Source organism: Macrobrachium rosenbergii, chromosome 7 (assembly GCF_040412425.1).
Source record: "Macrobrachium rosenbergii isolate ZJJX-2024 chromosome 7, ASM4041242v1, whole genome shotgun sequence".
NCBI lineage: Eukaryota > Metazoa > Arthropoda > Malacostraca > Decapoda > Palaemonidae > Macrobrachium > Macrobrachium rosenbergii.
In genome coordinates this window covers 2,778,230-2,788,302 of record NC_089747.1, presented here as the reverse complement: position 1 = coordinate 2,788,302, position 10,073 = coordinate 2,778,230, and the positions used below count along the sequence as shown (strand labels likewise).

The window sequence follows — 10,073 nt, the reverse complement described above, 5'->3', positions numbered from 1 at the left end:
AAACGTATGACGTCACGGCGTAATCAGAACTCACGCGGATTCACAGCTACCAAGAGGCACGTCTGTCAAAGTGTTGAAGACAGCACGTCATCACGGGGAAAAAACTTATCAGCGACAATGTCTCCACAAACACATCCTGTTGTTGGAGCGAAACGTGTCTCTGACATGTCTGAGACATGTTTGTTACTTGACCGTGAGAGTGTCAGTAGCGATGTTTTTTTCTGAATTGTGGGTTGACCCTTGTTGACCTCTCCTGTAGATCTCCCGAGGCTCTCGTGTTGCAAGGTTCTTTTTTCTCTAGCCGGGCATCTCTCTCTCTCTCTCTCTCTCTCTCTCTCTCTCTCTCTCTCTTATGCTACAGAAATGTTGACCAAAAAGACCATAAGTGCACTGGGTGTGCAGCTGTTTATATATATATATATATATATATATATATATATATATATATATATATATATATATATATATATATATATATATTGTGTGTGTGTGTCTTTCTGGTCCAGATGTGCCACTTATATAATAATAATATAAGTGTTATTATTAATATTCCTATTAATTACCTCAGGAAGTTTCATGACCACAGAACCCTCTCTCTCTCTCTCTCTCTCTCTCTCTCTCTCTCTCTCTCTCTCTCTCTCTCTCTCTCTCAGAGCTTTCCTACCCTTCCTCCTCCATCTCCCCCAAAGACCATTCCACCTGAAGAAGAAGAAGAAGAAGAAGAAGAAGAAGAAGAAGAAGAAGAAGAAGGAGGAGGAGGAGGAGGAGGAGGAGGAGGAGGAGGAGGAGGAGGAGAAGAGAAGCATCTACGTCACTTCCCTTCATCTTCCCTCCCCCATCAGTAAATCCGTGTCATTTTTATACGCCCGTATTACCAACGCCACTACCGCCTCAGGTGCACGCCCGCGGGGCAGTTCCCACGCCCGTGCCAGAAGCGTGCACCGGAAGCTTGCTAGCTCACCCCTGAGAGAGAGAGAGAGAGAGAGAGAGAGGGAAGGTGATCCAGAGAGCGCCATAATGGCCGGCGAAGAAAACAATCTCTCGGAGAGGCTATTATCATCATCACCATCGTTTTCATTATCGTTACCCCTCCGCTGGCATCTCCATCATCATCATCATCATCATCTTCCCCTTAGGTGGGGTGAGGGGTGAGGTTAGGGGTTTTTGGGTTTGTCTAGGGGTTGTGGGAGGAGGAGGAGGAGGAGGAGGAGGCCTCTCGACTTTGCTGAGGGCTACGTTCAAGTGATTGCTGTAGAGAGGTCTCTGAGATCGAGAACCTTTTCGCGCGCATTTTTTTGTCTCTCGCGACTTCCTTTGCGTAAAGGATCATTTCCTCTACATATTTCAGTACATATTTAGGTATTATAACATAATTATATCCCTATATATACATATCTCGTGTCGTTTCCTACTTTAGAATGGATGGCAACAAGAATTGTAGGCCGACAACCTTCCACCTAGAATGAAGTCTCTAGGCCTACGGTCTTTTCTTGACCACAGTGCACGTTGGTGCTCAATAGGCCTACCAGTCTGGGTTTTAAGTATATTATATATATATATATATATATATATATATATATATACATATCCTGTATCGTCTTCTCCTTAGAACGGTTGGCACCAAAAGAGGTAGGCCTACAGCCTTCCAGGTCCTAAGCAAGTCTTCAGAAATAAAATTGCTAAGGCCTATATCCTTTTTTGATCTCAGTGGACGCTGGTACTCATTACCAGTCTATCTGACGAAGTTGAGCTACGATAACTATGAACACCGTCAAAATATTAAGTTTCTTGTCTGAAACCTAACATGATGTTTGAATTCAGGGCTAACTGAAATTTCACCACTTTTTCGAAAATCTTGTTCGCTAGCTGAATAGACATAAAACTGGATTAAATGCAGTTAATTACAAGTATTGGAACTTGAATTCCGTGAGAAATTAAATGCGGTTAATTATCCCTGCTGAAACTTGGTTCCATGAACAAATATATATATGGTTAATTATAAGTTTTGAAACTTGGTTCCATGAACAATTATATGTGGTTAACTATAGGTTTCGCAGTTTGGCTCCATGAACAATTGAATGCGGTTAATTGTAAGTAATGGAAGTTGGTTCTATGAACAATCAGACGCGGTTAATTATACGTAACGAAACTTGGTTCATTGAACTAATCAATGCATTTAATTATAAGTGCTGAAACGGGGTTCCATGAACAATTCAAGTTTACTTATAGAGAATATTTTATTTTCTTGAATCTTTAGGTGCAGTTGAACAGTTTTCAAAACAGTTAAAGGGGAAAATACTGATATTAAGAAATGGGAATTGAACGCTCAATCGGAAACAGAGAATTCCTTTTCTGCTACAGAACGTCTACCAAGCAACTCACTACAGAAATCTCCTGTTGTTGCTCATACTGTAGAAATCTCCTCTTGCCCTCATCACACTAACAGACAAAAACAGGCAAACTGACAGACACACACAGACAAAACCAACAGACTTAACAGACTTGAGAAAAAAAAAGGCAGACTGCAAGACACAGACAGAAAAACCTATATACAATGCAATTCCCTCTCTAAAAGAACATCTCCCTAAGTTGCCCCATTTCTGCAAAGGACAAGGAGAGAGAGAGAGAGAGAGAGAGAGAGAGAGAGAGAGAGAGAGAGAGAGAGAGAGAGAGAGAGAGAGATAAAAACAGAAAAACCTACAATGCAATTCTTTCTCTGAAAAAAAATCTCCCTAAGTTGCCCCATTTTCTCCAGAGGACAATGATCAGGTGAGAGAGAGAGAGAGAGAGAGAGAGAGAGAGAGAGAGAGAGTGTCGCGTGAGATCGGAAGCCCGTGGTCTTCCCACGCCCTTCGTGTCAGGAACGACAACGGCAGGAACTCCTCCGTCGGAGCAATTACTAGGTGGCGGCGCCCAGGCCCTTCGTCACCTCTGGACCGAAGATATTTTTTAGTATTATTCATCGGAAGGCCGCCATTTGCCTTACCTCAAAACAATTACGACAATTTTAGAACGTTCGTTTTGTACGTAATGTTTCCTCTGTTGAGCCTTCGCGGGGACTCTGTTCACTGTATTTGTTTGTTTGTGAATTTACTCATGTATTCCTATAATAACTCATTTGTTTCTTTATTCCTTCATTTATTTTATTTACAGTCTTGAAACAGCGTCGCAACAGCGATGGTCATCACCGCAGAGCGTAGGTAACTACGGTAAAATGTCCTGATTAGACTAAGGATACTTCAAAAGAAATTAAATAATTATAGGCCTATAGTTTCCAGACCTCCAAACCTTTACTAGGAAAATGTTATAGGCCTAATTTAACTATTAGTTCTAGAAAGCATGTTGCTATGCTGTTTACCTGCTTCAGTTTCACCAAATAACTGGGCAACAATGACAAAAATATTGTTTCCAGACTCTCAAGCCTCTACTAGGAAAAATGATATAGAACTAATTTAACCATTAGATCAAGAGAGCGTGTTGCTATGCTGTTTACGCAGATCCATTTCATCAAATAACTAGGCAACGGAAACAAAAATGTTGTTTCCTGACTCTCCAACCTCTACTAGAAAAAAGCTATAGGCCTAATCTAACCATTAGTTCAAGAGAACATTATGCTGTTTACCCGCTTCAATTTCACCAATTAACCAGGCAATAATAACAAAAATAGTTTTTCCTGACTCTCAAACCTCTACTTGGAAAAATTATATAGGACTAATTTAGCCATTAGATCAAGAGAGCATGTTGCTATGCTGTTTACGCTCCTCAGTTTCATCAAATAACCAGGCAATAATAACAAAAATGATGTTTCCTGACTCTCAAACCTCTACTAGAAAAAAATCTATAGGCCTAATCTAACCATTAGTTCTAGGGAACATGTTGCTATGCAGTTTACCTGCTTTATTTTCACCAACTAACCAGCCAATATTAACAAAAATATTGTCTCCAGACTGTCAAACCTCTACTAGAAAAGATGTTATAGTTCTAATTTAATCATCAGATCAAGAGAGCATGTTGCTATGCTGTTAACGCTCCTCAGTTTCATCAAATAACTAAGCAATGATGATAAAACATTAGTTTCCCGACTCTCAAACCTCTACTAAAAAGATGTTATAGACCTAGTTATAGGCCTAATTTTATTAGTTCAAACGCGTATGTTGCTATGGTATTTACGCAAATCAACTTCATCAAAATAAGGACAGCCACCACTTCGATTCCCCGTGACCTACCGAAGACGAGAACTTATAACAGTCTCACAGACAGCCGTTGTATGTCAAGGAAAACCGTTCCTCGTCAAATCCGTCGTTAGAGACATTAACTCGGCAATCGTTACAAGAAATGCGCGCTCCGGCGTCATCATGCAACTGCCCTTATTACAATTAATTAACGAACGACAAACGCTAACTGTTTTTCTCCGGCGAAGACGAACCAACGGCGGAAGACTGCAATTACCCAGGAGAGAGAGAGAGAGAGAGAGAGAGAGAGAGAGAGAGAGAGAGAGAGAGAGAGAGAGAGTCACCCCCACCCGCAACCCCCTCGACATGGTTAATGACGTGCGTCTTCGGACTAATTCTCGGTTTCCAGGGATAATATTCTTGCTCCGTGATCACTCTCGCGGGCTGCTCGCTCCTGCAGGTTACAGGAAAACCACGGACACGTACAGAATGCTAACACACACTCGTATAAAACAGTTCCCACGAGAGGGAAAGCCAGGGGGCGTAACTTAAAAAAATAAGAAGTTTCCGAGAGAAGGAGAGACAGAAGGTTTACAGAATAGGAATTGAATATAGAATTAAGGTCAAAAAGGTCAAAGGCTGGGCCCTATGATCGGGTCATTCAGTGCTGAAAGGGAAATTGAGTGAGAAAAGGTTTGAAAGGCGTAACAGGAGGAAAACCTTGCATTTGCACTATGAGAGTTGAGGAAAGTAAGATGGAAGAAAGAGTATGGACGGAGGCATGGTACTAGGAATGAAAGGGGTTGCTGCTAGGGGCCGAATGGACGCTTCAAAGAACCTTAAGTAAAGCCTACAGTGCACCGCATTTGGTGCACTGATGGTACTACATCCTTACGGTGGATCCTACTCTTTAAAACAATCCAGGCTAAAACATTCTTTTAAAACAGTTCCCAAGAGAAGGAAAGCCAAGCGTGAGTCAGGAAAGAAAACATCACCCCGGGTCATCTTCGTCTTGGGGTAATAAACACAACAAAAAGCTGCGCCTGCAGAATAATGGGCCGAAAAGAGAACAGGACGACTTTGGCGGAAACTTCTAATTGCTGGGAGACAGCCCTCTGCCACCACCTCCTCCTGCTGTTCCTCCTCCTCAAACCTCGACCGCAGCACGAGAGCGCATGCGCTCCCCACGTGCTGAAGTTCCCACGCCTCCTCCTCCTTACCTGGTCTTCCTCACTTAAATTTAAGTCCTTCTCAGTTCTCAGGACCTCTCTATCCCCGAGATCACGGCCCGGAACCAGTTAATGTTGTTCCATATCACAAAATAATCTCAGGAGAAAGAATCGTTTCACGGTCATCTGACTCCGCGGAGGATGACGAGTCATGTCGGCAGTCGAATTATCAACTGCCACTGAATTCCTTTTTCTTTATTACATGGTTTTTTTGTGCTGCATTTCCGTTTTTCGAGTTGAAACGCGTGATATTTCAATTTCAACAACGTGTGATTCTTTGTTTTAAGACTGACTGCAAGCAAATATTATTTTGCCGAGGCGATACGGTTGGAGAAACAAAATACTTGAGACTTCTCAAATGAACACCAAATACTTTCAGCTTGAATTTCTAGTCAGTGGCCCCTGTAGACTTGTTCTATATGAATATGGCTCGTCTCCTAATCAATAATGTCCTAATCACATCTAATTTAACTTGCCATATATTTTTTTAGCTTTAATTTCTAGTCAGTGGCCCCTGTAGACTCGGTCTATATGAATACGACTCCTCTGCTAATCAATAATGTCTTAATTCCATCTAATTTAGTTACTGCAAACAATCTAAAATAACTGCAACCCTAATAATCACAACGCTCCTGAATCAGTTTCAATTCCTTCTGTTTTAGTTTTTATTTCAAGAAAAAAAAATGCATCCCAGATTATCACAACACACCCCAGTCCAGTAATTAACTTTGGCCATGTCCCATGGCGCAATTAACAGGTAGCTGTTACCCGACCCTAATAATTAAAGACAAGATTGCTCGTCTTCCATTTAACTTTCAATTTGAACACTGAACTCCAAACCAAAGCTTACAGGGGTACAAGATTTGGGTATTTTAATCAATGAAATTTGGACCTTACGGTTCTCCACTTTAGCTGGTTAGACCATTCAACGCTGGTTTAAGTGTTAGGCCATCACTAATGGCCTGTTTCTTTAATAAACCCTAAATACACCTTTTTCATCTTATACACCAAGAGAATAATTTTAAAAACCCAACGCCAAAGTCAATACATCAAACCTCATAGTCCCATTAATCTTTGACAGCTCTTTCGTTTTGTATTACATGTCATTTCCAGAGTACCTAGAATAACCTTCAAGAGCAATAACATTAAACAAGTATTTAAATTCTGGCCATTAGTATATGAAAAATTAGAAGTAAATCCTTCTCCTATTGCAACGTTACGGTAGATTCCAGAGGAATATTATACAAGCAGCTTACTTCAAACAAGATATTTTAATGTTAAATTTCGTTCTTACAAGAAATTCTCAAGTGGCCATTTAGGTAATTAGGCAACATTAACCCTTTACTTTCTGGATAATTTAAAACCGCTTCCATCTTAGCTTAGTGAAAATAAATTTTTATTTACTAAAAAACCAATTTGTTAGCTTCCAGATAAAAAGTTTTAAGAATTTGGCTCCATAGAAAACCAAGAAAACATGGATTAACCTAATAAAATTGACAACAGTTCTTATACTATGTATTTTTATTTACTAAAAAAAACATACTTGCTAAAAGTGACTACAGTCAGCCATCATTTGGCTCCAAACCAGCCATTTAACCAGTCAATGGCTGCACCTCTAGCCATCTAACTAGCTGATAAAAGGCTGCACCTTGGGCAATTCACCAGTCGATAAATGAATGGCTACACTTTTAGCCATCTAACCAGTCAACAAATGGCTGCACCCTTAGCCATTTAACTAGTCGACAAGTGGTTGCACCTTTAGCCATTTAGCCAGTCGATAAATGAATGGCTGCACCTTCAGAACCATTTACCAGTCAAATGAATGACTGCGCCTTTTAGCTATTTAACCAGTCGATAAAAGGCTGCACCTTGAGCCATTTAACCAGTCGATAAAAGGCTGCACCTTGAGCCATTTAACCAGTCGATAAAGGCTGCACCTTGAGCCATTTAACCAGTCGATAAAAGGCTGCACCTTGAGCCATTTAACCAGTCGATAAAGGCTGCACCTTGAGCCATTTAACCAGTCGATAAAGGCTGCACCTGAGCCATTTAACCAGTCGATAAAAGGCTGCACCTTGAGCCATTTAACCAGTCGATAAAAGGCTGCACCTTGAGCCATTTAACCAGTCGATAAAAGGCTGCACCTTGAGCCATTTAACCAGTCGATAAAAGGCTGCACCTTGAGCCATTTAACCCAGTCGATAAAGGCTGCACCTTGAGCCATTTAACCAGTCGATAAAAGAATGCACCTTGAGCCATTTAACCAGTCGATAAAAGAATGCACCTGAGCCATTTAACCAGTCGATAAAAGGCTGCACCTTGAGCCATTTAACCAGTCGATAAAAGGCTGCACCTTGAGCCATTTAACCAGTCGATAAAAGGCTGCACCTTGAGCCATTTAACCAGTCGATAAAAGGCTGCACCTTGAGCCATTTAACCAGTCGATAAAAGGCTGCACCTTGAGCCATTTAACCAGTCGATAAAGGCTGCACCTTGAGCCATTTAACCAGTCGATAAAAGGCTGCACCTTGAGCCATTTAACCAGTCGATAAAAGGCTGCACCTTGAGCCATTTAACCAGGCGCAGTACTTACTGAGGCTTCTTGCAAGCAGGCAATCTGGGTTTCAATTTCACCTAAACCCAGACTTTAACATTCACTGCGGTCCTAGTGATACCAGCGCCTTCAAAATCTGCTATTAAGTCTGGTATAACAAGTTTCAAACCTAACAATCCAGCTTTCTGACCAATGCACCCTGCAAGAGAATAAAGTTATTAGTCAAAAGTTCCTAATACAGGATAAGCGACTCCCATTTTATCTTTGAAGTCTAAGATTAAAGATTTAGGAAATTTGAGAAAAATCACTGAAAAATCTTAAGTATACAATATTAAATACAAACATACAACTCTTATGAATTGTCATAAATTGCAATATATGAAAGATATCAAAGTATAACCATTTATATTTAGAAAAGTCACCAAGACTGAATATTCGTACTGAAGTAATTCACATCTAGTATCTTCAACTAAAGTTTCCTAATCAAAGTTATTCCATGCACAAATTCAGTTTGGGGTCTTAAGCTAACAATTTCTTCGATTTGCAAAGTCTAGCAAGGTGGAAGTCGCCTTAAATCACAAATCTGACAAAATTCTGCTTACCAGGATGTGAAGTTTAAAAAAAAAAAAAAAAACTTTGCAAGCCCCCTCATGTCATGCGATAGACTTACGTCTATCACATGACAAACGGAAATCCTCCCCACTTCAGGGGCGCCGCCCCTGAAGGGGGAGGAATAGGCTTGCAAAGTTAAAGTTTGAGTATACTAAAAGATGAATGTTTCTCACCTTGTAATTCGGTATAGTTACCAACAATCCAACTGAAGATAGGTCCAGGGCGAGTCCATAGGTCTAAAGTTTTCGATGCAAGATCCAAAAATCTGAAAAGAATGATAGTCCATTACTTCCAAATACTCAATTTCCGATATAAATTTATTCTCAAATACTCAGTTTAGATATAAAAAATGACGTCAAAATATTAGATGATTATATCGAAAAGTCAAAGGATTGAACTAGGTCTAGTTGGACCCTTCACAGAATACCGAACCCTCACCTGAAGACGAACCATTACGTAACAAACGCAGAATCTCCAACGCCAGTAACCGTTCAACGCCACGCAAACTTCACATGTATCACATCTACAACGTACTGTAATTAGCAAAAACGAATGATAACTTCAAGACGTTAGCAACCGGATGGTAACCACGAAACGAACAGAACGAAGCGTAACGCAACAGCAGCAGAACTCTCAACCGTTAGAAACCGTCCAACGCTACGCAAACTTCCTACGTATTACGCTAACTTCGACGGACTTCGCAAATTAAGAGATCTTCCACGACTATACGAAAGTGAAGTCGTCACTTAACACCCAGGGATGATTAAGGCGGTTGAGATTACACTCTTTCAAAGTAGAGGATCCTTGAGTCGTTCGTCCAGCGACCGATAGATGGCAGTAACGTGCAGTGTGTTCCACTGCGAGTTAACCATGAATTGAATATTGCGGAACAACAATAAGTATGATAGTAATAATTGATCGTTTTATTAAAGAAATAAGCGTAAAATTACGAAAATTATGTCGTTCACAGAAGCAGGAGTGAAAAACTTTGTTTTCTCATGTAGGTACGAAGATTTTATACATTTTCTATCCATTACTTCAGTATAAATGGTTAATACTTTTTATTTACATGCTCTTGTGTGTTATTACTTTAAATGACTGCCATGTTCTCTTGCATTTAAATAACTGGGTAACTACTGGTGGTAACTACTTCCGTTCAGGACTAGTAAGGTAAGGAACTCGTTTCTTGAAGACTACTCGAGTCAATTTATTCTGCAAGCTAATCTGACATCGCTTGGGGCGAGGCGGGAGTCAGTCTCTCTCTCTCTCTCTCTCTCTCTCTCTCTCTCTCTCGCCACATGTCAACAAGAAGCCCAGATGCTTTACACTAGTTTAAATGGAATGTAATATACTTAATGTAAATAGCTGAGATGTTGATTGGTCTAGTTACTTCTTAAACAGATTCCTAAACTGATTAGTGTTCATTTTTTTGCCATGAATTTTATTGGGAGTAAAGTTCTTGAGCTAAGATTCCTCAACCTTTTCAAAGATTAATTTTATTTGCTG

At 40.3% G+C, this 10,073-nt stretch overlaps 1 long non-coding RNA gene across 1 annotated transcript; it reads right to left on the bottom strand.

Annotated features, from left to right (window-relative positions):
• Positions 1–6,903: 6,903 nt before the first annotated feature.
• On the bottom strand, positions 6,904–9,298 carry LOC136840011 (uncharacterized). Its single transcript, XR_010853496.1, has 5 exons — positions 9,006–9,298; positions 8,741–8,832; positions 7,720–8,154; positions 7,476–7,580; positions 6,904–7,373 (listed from the first exon to the last, which is right to left on the bottom strand). It is a non-coding gene; the product is annotated as an uncharacterized lncRNA (long non-coding RNA).
• Positions 9,299–10,073: the final 775 nt, after the last annotated feature.